This window comes from Cydia fagiglandana, chromosome 16 (assembly GCF_963556715.1).
Source record: "Cydia fagiglandana chromosome 16, ilCydFagi1.1, whole genome shotgun sequence".
Classification (NCBI taxonomy): domain Eukaryota; kingdom Metazoa; phylum Arthropoda; class Insecta; order Lepidoptera; family Tortricidae; genus Cydia; species Cydia fagiglandana.
This window is the reverse complement of record NC_085947.1, coordinates 9,637,660-9,651,253: the sequence shown is the minus strand read 5'-3', so window position 1 is coordinate 9,651,253 and position 13,594 is coordinate 9,637,660. Positions and strand designations below refer to the sequence as shown.

At 39.0% G+C, this 13,594-nt stretch overlaps 1 long non-coding RNA gene across 1 annotated transcript in view; it reads right to left on the bottom strand.

Annotated features, from left to right (window-relative positions):
- Positions 1-358: 358 nt before the first annotated feature.
- The window catches only part of LOC134671955 (uncharacterized), a 346,096-nt gene continuing 332,860 nt past the window's right edge, over positions 359-13,594 (bottom strand). Inside the window, exon 2 of the long non-coding RNA XR_010099288.1 lies at positions 359-496. This is a non-coding gene — a long non-coding RNA (uncharacterized LOC134671955). The remainder of the gene's footprint in view (positions 497-13,594) is intronic.

Below are 13,594 nucleotides of genomic sequence, written 5' to 3'. Positions count from 1 at the left end.
AGTTCTAAAAAAGGAACTGATTTGACTAGTAAGAAAATACCTTATTGTTAAATATAAAAATAACTGTTCGTACTTATTTCATTGAAATGTTTATTGAACGAGGCTTAGAACCTCATTTGAAAAACAAAGCCTTCTAGCTAGGATTTTTAGGGTTCCGTAGCCAAATGGCAAAAAACGGAACCCTTATGGATTCGTCATGTCTGTCTGTCTGTCTGTCTGTCCGTCCGCATGTCACAGCCACTTTTTTCCGAAACTGTAGGAACTATACTGTTGAAACTTGGTAAGTTGTATTTTGTGAATCGCATTAAGATTTTCACAAAAAAATAGAAAAAAAAACAATAAATTTTGGGGGTTCCCCATACATAAATAGAACTGAAACTGATTTTTTTTTTCATTAAACCCATACGTGTGGAGTATCTATGGATAGGTCTTCAAAAATGATATTGAGGTTTCTAATATCATTTTTTTCTAAACTGAATAGTTTGCGCGAGAGACACTTCTAAAATAAGAGAGTGATAAAATAAAAGAAAATATATGATGTACTTCCACCGAAAATTGGTTTGAACGAGATCTAGTAAGTATTTTTTTTTAATACGTCATAAATCGTAGACCACAATTTTATTATGTTGCTGCTGCGGAACCCTTCATGGGCGAGTCCGACTCGCACTTAGCCGCTTTTTTTATATTGAGGGGAACCGAGATGGTGGATGGAAAAACAGATGTTCCAATTGAAGTATATATAGGTTTTAACCTATTTTTTTTATAAACTATTTTTAGTTTCAATGCATTTGTCACAAGACATTAAAGTATTACTTTACTACATTTTAGTACGCGATAAGCTTACTTCATCCGAGCAAATCCGTCGACTCAGGAATTAGTTAGTACGGGGTCTTCATACTATGAACCGCCAGATTGCTTAGAGATGTTTTTAATTAGAGAATCATTACAGAGCCATAAGATTATCTTCCATGATCGAATGAAAGCTTCGCTCGATGATAAAACGAATGACTAATTTTAGTCTACTTTCTTGAGTTGACGCAGGTATTGAACGTGTTTTCGGCGTTCCTGGCAGCGAGGCGGCAACAGAGGGGTTTTAGTGGGTAAACCTGGGGTCTCATTAGCCCACAACAGGGAGTCCCACATAAGCATCCCGGCACGTCCCCGCGCCGGGTGGTATGCGTAAAGCATTTCCCCTCTTAAAAAAAGAGTATTGAACATAATAACGTTCTGAATGAAGTAATTAGAAAATATTAATATAATTAATATATTGTTTGTAAAAGTAATACAATGCTACTACATTTTGTGACTGAGAAGAAGCTTATAGCTTAAGTGCCCTCCACACTCATGCGCGAATCACGGCGCGAAGCCTCGAACGTAAGCGTGGCGTCGATTTCGCAGACTATTCACGCCTTCGCGCCTTGTTCACCATTGGTAGTCGGTTTTTAGACCCGCGTCAGACGCGAAGCGCGACATTGCAACACTCCACAATCCACATTACACGATTTTGGCTCATCTGTGGCAAGATATCTACTCTATTATATTATTCGGCTCGGCTATATTTACGTTTTACAACAAAACAAAAGGAAAAATAAGCACATAACAATATCAATGCTGCCGTAGATAAGTGACAACTAAACTCGATCATGATGCTATTCCGCCATCTCGGCGCGAACTAAACTGCGAAATCGCCGTTAAGTTGTGCGAGCGACGCGAGCGTGGAGTCATACGTCAACGTCGCGTCGCCGCGATTCACCCACACAGTCTGGAGGGGACTTTCAGCTTACTCATCAAATATGTGACATTCCACGACAAAAGGTACCTTATGGCGCCTGGCGCTTACGTCGCATAGCGCCGCAATAATATTGGCGTTAATAATAGCGTAAACGTCAACCGCCATAAGGTACCTTTATCCGTGGGACGTCACATATAAAAGGTTTAGTGCTGTGTAATAATAAGATTATACACAATTACGATCTTAACAATTAGTATTGTTTTAGCTTTTGTAAATACTCGTACAAAAATATGTACTTATGCACGACGTTATTGCCCATGGATACATTAAGGTACCGTAAATGCTACGTCCAAACCAACGTTATGTTAAATAGGTAGGTAGCAGTCAGTATCATCACCCTTACACAGATCTCTTAATTGAAAAGCGCCTGCAAAGCAAACTCATGTTGTTAAAAACACATTTTTTTTAAATGACATAAATACTAAAATAATCTCTTTTGAAGTTTTGAATGTACAGCTACCTGCAATGATATGTTACTCTTCGAAGGCCGCAAAAATATGTGTCACGCTCTTATGGCTCTACAAATAAGATCGTGTCAGATATTTTTGCGGCCTTCTTTATGTAAGATATTATTGCAGGTGACTGTACCCTTTAACGGCCCGATATAACTTTAGGATACGTCAAATATCAAGTCTAGCTATGATATGAATTAGACATTTCAGTGTGAAGAGTGAGGTTTTAGTTTAAAGAAATGTATCTTAAAGTTCGTATCGGGCCGTAAATCTATATGATTTGAGGCTTTTATGAATAACGGAATTAATGACTTTTCATCTGTACAATATGTTTCAAACTTACTAAACTAAGATTGAATAGTTAATTTGCCCTAATAAAAGGTGTTAGATTTCGCACCTAGCACCTGAGCTCTGTTGGGCGTGCAGACCGTCTGATGATCAGTCTCAATCGCTTGGCTCTCGGGGCGACACGCACCGCGCCCAAAGCTTGCCGTTACAGAGATCGCTGTGTTGTATTGCCTGCCATTAATTCTTGTGAACAAAGTTATTTGCGACGAATATTGTGATTTTGTGTTTAATGACTCTTTGGACTTTTATTGCGAGTTAGAAAAAGTTTTGACAAGTTTTCTGGACTAAGGTAAGGGCGGAAAGTTAGACTTTTACCCATGTACTGGCTGCCGTCTTGTATGTTTTTATGTTTTGTTATATTGTTAGTTAATTAATGTAAGTTTATTTAATTATCTTAAAAAGTAGTAGCTCTGTGAGGCTGTAGAGTGTAGACCTCGAAAGTCGGTGTTTGCATAGACAAAAAAACAAGTAGGTAATTATTGGGCCTGTTCACATAATTTCATGAGAATCGGTTGAGAGATGCGGCCATAGAGGAGAACAACTGGATGAACATACGAAATCTTGCCGGCCGAAGCTGAAGCGGAGACGCTTCGCTCGCATCGGGTAGTCAAGTTAGATACGATAATAAATAAAAACTTATTTGTGTATCTAATAACCATTTTTATTTAAATAATTAATTATAAATAATTACTAAAATGAGCAAAAAGTTTGGTAGGTGTTACAGTTCTAATTTACATACGCCCTATATAATTATGCATAGTTTTATAACTTGTAAAAACTTAAAACAGCATCTTACTATTATTTACAGTTATTGGATGAGATGTTTTGTATTGAATGTCTCGCGGTTAGCTATGATCGTGCGTGACCAATTTTATTGATCATAATTAAGTTACTGTGACAAAGCCATTTCGCAGTATTTGCCAATTCACAGGCAATTTGTACATATTAGTATATAGATATGAATAAAAAAAATACCGTAACTAGTATACAGTGCACTTACCTATACCGGGTGTGGTCTGTAATATGAGCAAAAAATTAAACTGTAGGCTGTACTCCTCATACTGACCAACATTTGTTCAGCGACTTTTGAAAACATGTGGTTTGATTTTTAATACACTTTAAAGTTTATTCTAAGACGCAATGTATTGCGAATCTTGTTATGTTTAAGGCTTGACAAGCAACGTCAATCACAATGATATGGCGTGGCGATGGCGTCCATTGAAGATAATATTTATTTTGTATGAAAAATAGGGAGAGTAAATACTTCATAATTTTTAAAAGTTGTTGAACAAAAGTATCACCATTTGAGGAGTACAATCTATGTTTTAATTATTTGCTCATGTTACAGGCCACACCCGGTATACCTATCCTACCGTTTGTGATTGTGTATCCATAAAGAACCTATAAAGTCTGTTAAATAAATAACAAAACATAAAACAAATTGTTATTATCTTGATGAGATTCAAACAAAGAGTTTTTTAGCATTCAAGGCTTAATGAACTTTTAAATCCCCGGCAATTAATTTAGACCCTCGCTTCAAAAGTTTAGTTATTTAGGTACCAAGGTGTACCCTTTCGAGTTCGCAAGTTAGTTGGTAGAGGTATCGGCAGAAGCATTTTTTTTTAATAATGACAGTAAAGTAAAAGCAGATTAGTCCTTATTGGGATTAGTCCGGTTTCCTCACGATGTTTTCCTTCATCGAAAAGCGACTGGCAAATATCATTTGCGGTTGGTTATAATACTACCTATAAGTGCGTCAAGCAAATCTTGTCAGTAGCAATGTAAAGCAAACTAAAGAAGGGCAACACTCAAAGAGTAGTATTACGCTAAGAAAAGCAGCAATGTACAATGTACATCGAACCAAAACTTTGTTTTCCGCTGAGCGCGCCTTGTCACGTACGTCAATTCAAATTGTCACTCGCGGATTCTCTATTGAAAATGTTTGAAATTGTTATTTAATACGTATGGACGGACAATTTAAAAGCGGTGTGTGATGTTGATAAAAATGATTAACTAATTTGAAGAACTAAAATTGTAAGTGGACTATGCCGTTAAACAAGAATGTATGAATAAAATCATTGCTTCAGCAGGTAGATGTCATACTGGATTTTCATATTTTATTAGATTTCTCAGTTGGCACTGTAGGCATTGTAGCCACCTTAGCTTTAATTAAGCACAGTCTTATTTAATATATTGGTATTTAATGGTGACACAGCAGAAATATCTCTTGAAATAGAATCGATTCAGAATGTAAACATTGTAAACCATTTGTAAACAAACAAGATGATGGCTGTCATTCGCGATCCACATTCCATAGATAAAACACAGATGACACGCGATTTTCGAATTATTCGAACACAGTGTTGCTAACCCGCGATTTTTCAAATTTGCCGCCGTTTGCTACTGACAAGATTTGCTTGACCCAGTATATGTCTGATTTAGTTATTATGTTTTATCCCTTTCTTACATAAACATAATTCAAACTGACAGATCATCATCATTGGCCTTTACGTCTATTGCAGACGATTTATGGTGTAACATACATTACACCGCCTGGGACGGAATTAAGGAAACGCAGGGATGCCCAGCACCTGCATTACCCTCTCGGCTTCACTGTCTTATGCCACAGGAAAGGCGAGCCAATACGTGTGGAGACAGGTCAGCTGCAGGAATCTGCCGCATATTTCACGTTGGACCCTAATACTCGCGCCTTACGGAAACTCCATTCCGGGTTTTATTTTGGAGTATCCTTCTCCTAGATGGATTGCAAAACAATGCTAAGCGGACCATCTCCCCTGTGACGAAATAGCTTCTTACTTCGTTTGTGGGCTTAGTCCAAAGAATATAATACTCACTAGGAGAAGAACGATAACTCCATACAAAAAAATGTCCCCTTCGAAAGTTCGTTTATACTACTAGCGCTCGGTAGGATACCATTGTAATTAGAATTGACAACCCGTTTAGCCTAGCGGGTATTGGCAGTAATCCAGTTCAGGAAGCTAATGGTCCTGGGTTCGAATCCCGGAGAGGGAATTTCTTTTTGTATTATTTTATTTTTTGTTGGGGTCAGGTTTTTAAGAGCCCATCAACGTGCACACTAGCGCCACTACTGAATACATTAAACTAATTTTTATGTTACTGGATTCGTCAACCTACCCGTTCAAAACTAAAGCGGCCGTTTTTGTTTTGAGCTCATAGATTGACGAATCCAGCAACATAAAAACTAGCTTGATGTATTCAAATGGTACTTAAATACACAATACAGTCAGTAGCGGCCACTTTTTTTAAATACCTGTAAAATTAAAATTTAACTTAAATAATCACGATTATTTATTTTAGCAGTGGTGCTAGTGTGCACGTTGTTGGGCTCTTAAATTAGCATATCACAAATAAATAAAGAAATACGTTATAAGATAATGATTAGGTACTATATTTAAAAATTCGTCAAATATAAAAGGTTACGAAAAGTTACGTATTATTAAGATATCAATATTTTCATTCCTATTAGGATTAGTGTATATATGTTAGGAGCAATACATATGAATACATACATTGATATGGCAAATGGTTACAAGTTGTTATTACATCTATCCGGTTATCGGACATTTCTGCTCCACAGCTCCACGCAGCGTTCTTGGTCACCGGAAAACTAGTCTGTATATGCAGCAGATACGTGCCCTTTGAGCTTTTTCCAAGAAATCATATGACGGGCCAGGATTAGTTATATTATTATCACACGCTCAAGCCATGATTCACTTTCTAAAACAAAATAGTCACAAATTAAATAATATAATCTAACTTCCTAATTACTAACGTCGCTAATTCCTAAGGTCTAAATTTACCAGCTTACTCGTAAACAATGAGAGGTTTTACATCTATGATGAATTTAGATTATAATTTCGGACGCTATGTAGCGTCCGCGGGACTTACGGGGATAGTAAGATTAAATTATTATGTTTGAATTTGGTAATTAGTACACTCATTTTTATTTAAAGATTGATATATTTCTTACCTTGAAATTATCGCTGTTTCTGGTTTACTACAACGGTTTCCACACACACATTAGGGCTTTTCATAATCCGGATAAGAATTGTTGATGAAGTCGCCATTGCCGGATACATAATACAGCAAGGAAGGAAGAGCGACAACGGTTTAAATTTAACTAAGTCTGTGTTAAGACGCATTTAGATTATGTTGCTCGTACATATGAATAGTTTTTATTTTTAAATTAATAGGTAAATAAATATATTTCAAGTGAATAAATCGTTTTATATGAAAATTTATATTTTTGGCGTTAAATGACTTAAATGACAGCATTGACATTACAGACTTTTGTTTTGTCTATGTTCTTACCGGCCAGACTCAAATCAAGGCCTATCAAAGAGGCCTATTGACAAAGATTTTTTTTAAAATTTTATCAAGGAGGGTAGAGGCACGTCTACCCTTCATAGATTTTATGAACATAGACAAAGACAAACTGAAATAGATAATAATTTACATATTTCAAAAAATAAATAATAATTTACATATGCCTTTGACTACTTCATAAAATACAAATCAAAATATATTTGATAAAATAATTGGATTTGTTCCTAGAAATCGTATAGACAAAGCCAGTTCTAGCAATGTTGCTGTAGTAAAATATTTTTATGGTAATTACTGGCAATACAGCTCTAGAAACGGAGCACACATGTACAATTATGAAGGGTCACGTCATTCCAAGGAAGTCAATAGGCCTTGGCTTAGTCGCCTCGTACGACACCCTATCCTATGTGAAGGTTGGCGCTATTCTAAAGCCGGCCACCACACGGCAGAAACTGACAGATAAAGACAAACGAATGCCGTTTATGAATAAGGGGGTGTGTAGTGGGTATGTTTATAAATATAATGTGGGTACTTGGAGATATGCATGAGATGGAATAAATCAGTCATACGCCATCAGCTGTTTAATTTGGATCCCTGTCCCATACTACATGGTGTCAGGTGTGGTTTTCAAGTGCGTTTTTGGGCATAAAAGTGCTTAAATTGTGTGTGTAGTAAAGGACGAGTAATAGTAATACAATGGTTGATAAAACTGAGAGTGCGAGAAGTGTGTACGCGGCTATTCAACAGCCGGCGTCTTTGCAACAAGAGGGCAATATGGCTACCAATTGGCGAGAATGGAAAATGTCGTTTGAATATTTTTTGATTGCCTCAGACAAGGCATCTGTTTCGGATGCAGAGAAATGCGCACTGTTTATGCATGTTATAGGAAAATACGGCAGAGAAATTTATGAGGAACTAGATGTTGCCGAATCGGAAAAATCGAATTATGACGTTTTGTGCAAAAAATTTAGTGATTATTGTGATCCACAGAAAAATATAAATTACGAAAGACATATGTTCTTTGAGACGTATCAGAAGGACATGACTTTTGATAAGTTTTTAGGGGTGTTAAAAGTGAAAAGCAAAAATTGTAGTTTTGACAGTTTAAAAAATAGTCTAATATTAACGCAACTAATTCGTGGGTTAAAAGATGTACAAATGAGAGAAAAATTACTGGCAAAAACGTCGTTAGGGTTAGAGGAGGCGGTAACATGGTGTCGAGCGGCAGAGCGAGCGGGTCAGCAAGCGGCGGGCTGCAGTTTGCAGCAAGCGACGAGCGGCGGCGGCGCGGTGGAGCGCTTGTGGCGCGATGGAGCGCGGGCGGCGGGTGCGCCCGCGGCTCGGGGTCGCTGGCGCGGCGGCCGCGGCGCCCGCGGCGGCCAGGTGCGCGGCGCGTCTCAACGCCAAGCGCCGCGACAATATTACTCAAATAATGTGTGCGACAAGTGTGACTTAAGGCATAGCGTGAGTGACCGGTGTCCGGCATCGGGGGTTTCGTGCTATCGGTGTGATAGGGTTGGACACTTCGCGAAGTGTTGTCGTGTGCGACCTGTGCAGCCGCAAGTCCGCGAGATGGTCGGCGGTGATGGCGGTGACGAGGACGGTGATGTAAACGAGGACTTTGGTGAGCTTATTTTGTACAATATTAATATTGATGCGGCCGAGTGTAACGATGAGTCGTGGACGGAAATGATAAGTGTGAACGGCGTGGATATAAATTTCAAATTGGACAGTGGTGCGGCCGCCACGGTAATATCATTAAAATCATATTTAAATGCAGGTTTTAATACCGAAAATTTAAGAAAAAGTGACACTGTACTAAGACAAATTGACAAACAGCGATTGCCGGTAGTAGGTTATTTTAATGCGTCGTTGATATGTAACAATAGGAAAATAATACAAAAAGTTTTTGTGTTGCGGGTGAATTGTAATAATTTGCTGGGATTAAAAGCATGTGTCAATTTGAATCTTATTGTCCGAACTAGTGATTCTACTGACAGTAGTTTGAAAATAAATGAAGTTAAAATTGATGAATCAGTATTTGATGGCATAGGGTGTTTGCCAACAGTATGTAAAATAGAATTAGATAAGACTGTACAGCCGGTGGTTGCCTGTTCGCGAAAAATACCCCTGAAGCTGCGTCCTCGTTTAAAGGAAGAACTCGATAATATGGTCAAGTTGGGTGTAATTGTAAGGGAGGATGGTCCCACAGACTGGGTTTCAAATATAGTAGTAGTGGAAAAACCAGATAATAAACTTCGTATATGTTTAGATCCTAAACATCTAAACAAAGCGGTAAAACGAAGTCACTTTTTACTTCCTACTCTGGAAGAGATAACCAGTAATCTCTCGGGGGCTAAGTTTTTCTCTAAATGTGATGCTAAAAATGGTTTCTGGATGTTACGATTAGATGAGGAAAGTTCTAAGCTTTGTACGTTTTCAACTCCTGAGGGTAGGTTTAGGTACATTAGAATGCCCTTCGGAATTAACTGTGCCCCGGAAATCTTTCATAACGAAATGTCAAAAATATTTAAAATGGAGGGGGTGGAGGTTTACTGTGATGATATTTTGATCTGGGGAAAAACTGAGCAGGAACACGATAGTCGACTAAAGGAGGTTATGAGACGGGCGGTGTTAAATGGGGTCAAATTTAATAAAAATAAATGTGTATTCAAGGTGTCTGATATAATTTTTTTAGGTCACAGTTTTAATGCCGATGGTATGAAACCAGATAATAGTCGGGTGAAGGCAATAGTTAACTTGCCAAACCCCACTGATAAGAAAGATCTCGAGCGGTTTCTGGGGGTTACTAATTATCTTTCGAGATTCATACCTCAATATTCAGAGATATCGGCTCCGTTGCGTAGTCTATTAGCAAAAAATGTTCAATTTGAGTGGCTCCACATTCATGACAACGCGTTCAAAGAATTAAAGTCAAAAATAAGTAGTAGTCCAGTATTAGCGTACTATTCGCCGCACGAAGCAGTGTGTGTATCAGTAGATGCGAGTTCGCGCGGCCTGGGCGCTTGTCTGATACAGGGCGGGCGGCCCGTCGCCTATGCGGCGCGCACGCTCACGCCTGCGGAGACGCGCTGGGCGCAAATCGAAAAAGAGCTGCTCGCAGTGGTTTTCGGGTGCACTCGATTTCACCAATATATTTATGGGCATAATGTGATTAGTGTGGAAAGCGACCATAAGCCGCTGGAAGCTATCATGAGAAAACCACTTAACGAAACACCGGCGCGCCTCCAGCGCATGCTTTTAAAATTGCAGCATTATAATATTGATCTTCGCTATAAGCCCGGAAAGGAGATGTTTATTGCGGACACATTGTCCAGAGCGCCTAGCGAGGTGGGCGTCGATAGTGATGTGTGTAAGGATGTAGTGGTGCATGTTAACATGTTATATAATAATGTGGAGGCGACAACCGAAATGCTAGGTAAAATAAAGGAGGACACATTGAGGGACCCCGTCCTGATGGCGATTTGTGAATACTATCATAACGGATGGCCCAATAATAAAAGAGAGGTCAAGGATATTGTGAAGCCATACTGGGACGTGCATGACGAGCTTCACGATGTGAACGGTATTGTATTTAGAAATGAGAGAATTGTGATACCGGCTTTGTTGCGCAAAGAGATGGTGCGTCGAGTTCATGAGGGCCACCTGGGGGTGGATAAGTGCCAGAGGCGAGCGCGCGGAGTGATGTGGTGGCCCGGCATGGCCCGGGACGTGGAGCGCGCCGTGCTGGCGTGCGAGACGTGCCAGCGACACCGCGCGGCGCCCGCACGCGAGCCGCTGCAGCCGCATCAGGTGCCCGAGCGCCCGTGGCAAGTACTAGCGGGTGACATTTTTGAGTTTAAAGGCAAACAGTTTTTACTGGTGGTAGATTATTTTTCAAAGTTTGTTGAAATTAGTTGTTTAAATAACTTACAAAGTGGTACCGTAATTGAATCACTTAAACAAATGTTTAGTCGGCACGGGATACCAGAAAAATTGGTCACCGACAACGGGACTCAATTTACATCTATGGAGTTTAAAGAGTTTTGTAAACAATGGGAATTTTCCCATGTTACCAGTTCACCTTTGTACCCGAGATCGAATGGTCTCGCGGAACGCAACGTACGCACAATTAAGGGATTAATGATAAAAGCATATGAAACAGGGAGTGATTGGTACCTAGGTTTACTAAATTTCAGAAATTCACCGGTGACAGGAGAAACATACTCTCCAGCTCAATTATTAATGAGTCGAAGTTTAAAAACACGTTTACCGGTAACAGATGCGTTGTTAAAACCGCGCACGATTGATCGTCGTTTATTTAAAGATGAGAGATCCGCACGGATAAATAATTATAAATCAAATTATGATCGTGGGACTAGGCCCTTACAAAAATTAAATCCAAATGATACGGTACGCGTGAAGCAAAATAAAGAGTGGGTTAAGTCACAAATAGTTAGTCAAGCTCAAGGCGGTCGTTCGTACTGGCTACGAACTAACGATGGAGGAGTTTACAGAAGGAACCGTCAGCATATATTGAAAGTCCCAGACACAACCAGCGAGTTAGCTAATCGTAGTCAACCTAACACTGGCCATACGCGGGGTTATTTGGACTGGGACCAGTTTCAGGGATCGGCAACCGGTGCCGCGACCACCAGGCCCGACCCGCAACCATCGACTTCGTCTAATGGGTATTATGTAACTCGAAGTGGCAGAGTTGTACAACCGCCTCAACGGTATTAATTAATTAATTTTCCTTAATGTCACTAAAACATTGTATTCTTTACAAACGTGAGGTGTATGTTAAGCAATTTCGAACTTTAAGTTAGAGACGCACAGTCTAAATTCCATTGTTCCTTAAAATGTAATATTTAATATTCGAAAAATAATATTACACGTAACTTGATGTATAGTTAAATGGTTGAGTTACTATTATTAAAATTATGATCATTTTATTGTTTCTCTAATATAACTGTTAGAGTATAACATGATTTCTTCTTAATTATATACCACTTTTATAATTTGTTTAAATTTCGAAAGATGGATGCACTGTTATTCATGTATAAGGTAGTACGAATAGATAAGTAGCATAATAAGTAAATAAATATTAATAATATGGGGAAAGATAGGAGGCATGTAATATATGTATACTTTTGTTACTTATGTGTACCAATATATTGTATTAGATTTGCTCTAGTATTAAATGGCATGATAGGTTAACAGTCAAGTTCAAAGACCTTAGTTTAGGCATTGTAAAAGAAGGGAGATGTAGTGGGTATGTTTATAAATATAATGTGGGTACTTGGAGATATGCATGAGATGGAATAAATCAGTCATACGCCATCAGCTGTTTAATTTGGATCCCTGTCCCATACTACAGGGTGTATCTTTAGGTATTAATATAAAAGTAAACAAAATCTACGCTCAAATGGTTCCTTAAGCCAGTTGAGTGTCCTCCGTGTATATACCACGAGAGGACGCTTACCACGAGGAATTGTTCCTTTCTCCATTGTACGCGATTCCTGCTTCACACCGCACAAGAACACAGACTTATACACAACTGCTTAAACATTTCAAATAAGACACACTAGCCCTGTAAGTAGTACCGAGCTACTAACAATGGCGATCTATGCAGAGTGCGCGCGCGGGACCCAATTACTAAGACTTCGCTGTCCGTCCGTCCGTCCGTCCGTCTATCACCAGGCTGTATCTCACGAACCGTGATAGCTAGACAGTTGAAATTTTCACAGATGATGTATTTCTGTTGCCGCTATAACAACAAATACTAAAAACAGAATAAAATAAAGATTTAAGTGGGGCTCCCATACAGCAAACGCTGCAAACGTGATTTTTGACCAAAGTTAAGCTAAGCAACGTCGGGCGTGGTCAGTACTTGGATGGGTGACCGTTTTCTTTTTGCATTTTTTTCCGTTTTTTTTTGCTTTATGGTACGGAACCCTTCGTGCGCGAGTCCGACTCGCACTTGCCCGGTTTTTTATAGAAGTTATGAATAAGACACAAATATTTAATATAGAACTTTAAAGAATAGGTAATTTGATCGTGACGTCATTGTGTATTGTTTTATATTATAAATTCCATAATGGCAAATCGTTTAGACAGTTCGAAAAAAGATACAGATTTGATTCGTATAGGGTATCTGATTCCCTATCTATTGGACAGCCAATTTCGGCTTTAGGATATATACCAAAACATCAATCATTCAAGCAGCTGAGAACATACGTAGGTACCTATCACAGACAAAACATCCTCCAGACTGAGCATAGTCGCGCTACCCCCTCTGCCACGCATACGGTAATTTTACTCCATGTACGAGCCGAAAGTGTCTTTGTGTGACGTCCGTGTCTTTGAACGGACCAATCACGGCACGGGACTTCGCTCACCTCGTCCCGCGCACCCCCGCATTTTTGGCATCGTCGGTTGCAAACTAAACATTGTTGTTAAACTAAACATTGATAACAAAATTATAGATTCTAATTTAGAAGTAGCTACAGAATTTGAAAAATTTTTCACCGAGGTACCAGTATCTACAACTAAGGATTTAAATTCATCACCCTCATCTGCTGTTACATTATTAAAAGATAACGCTCCAGAGTGTTGTGGAGACCTTCATTTTGAA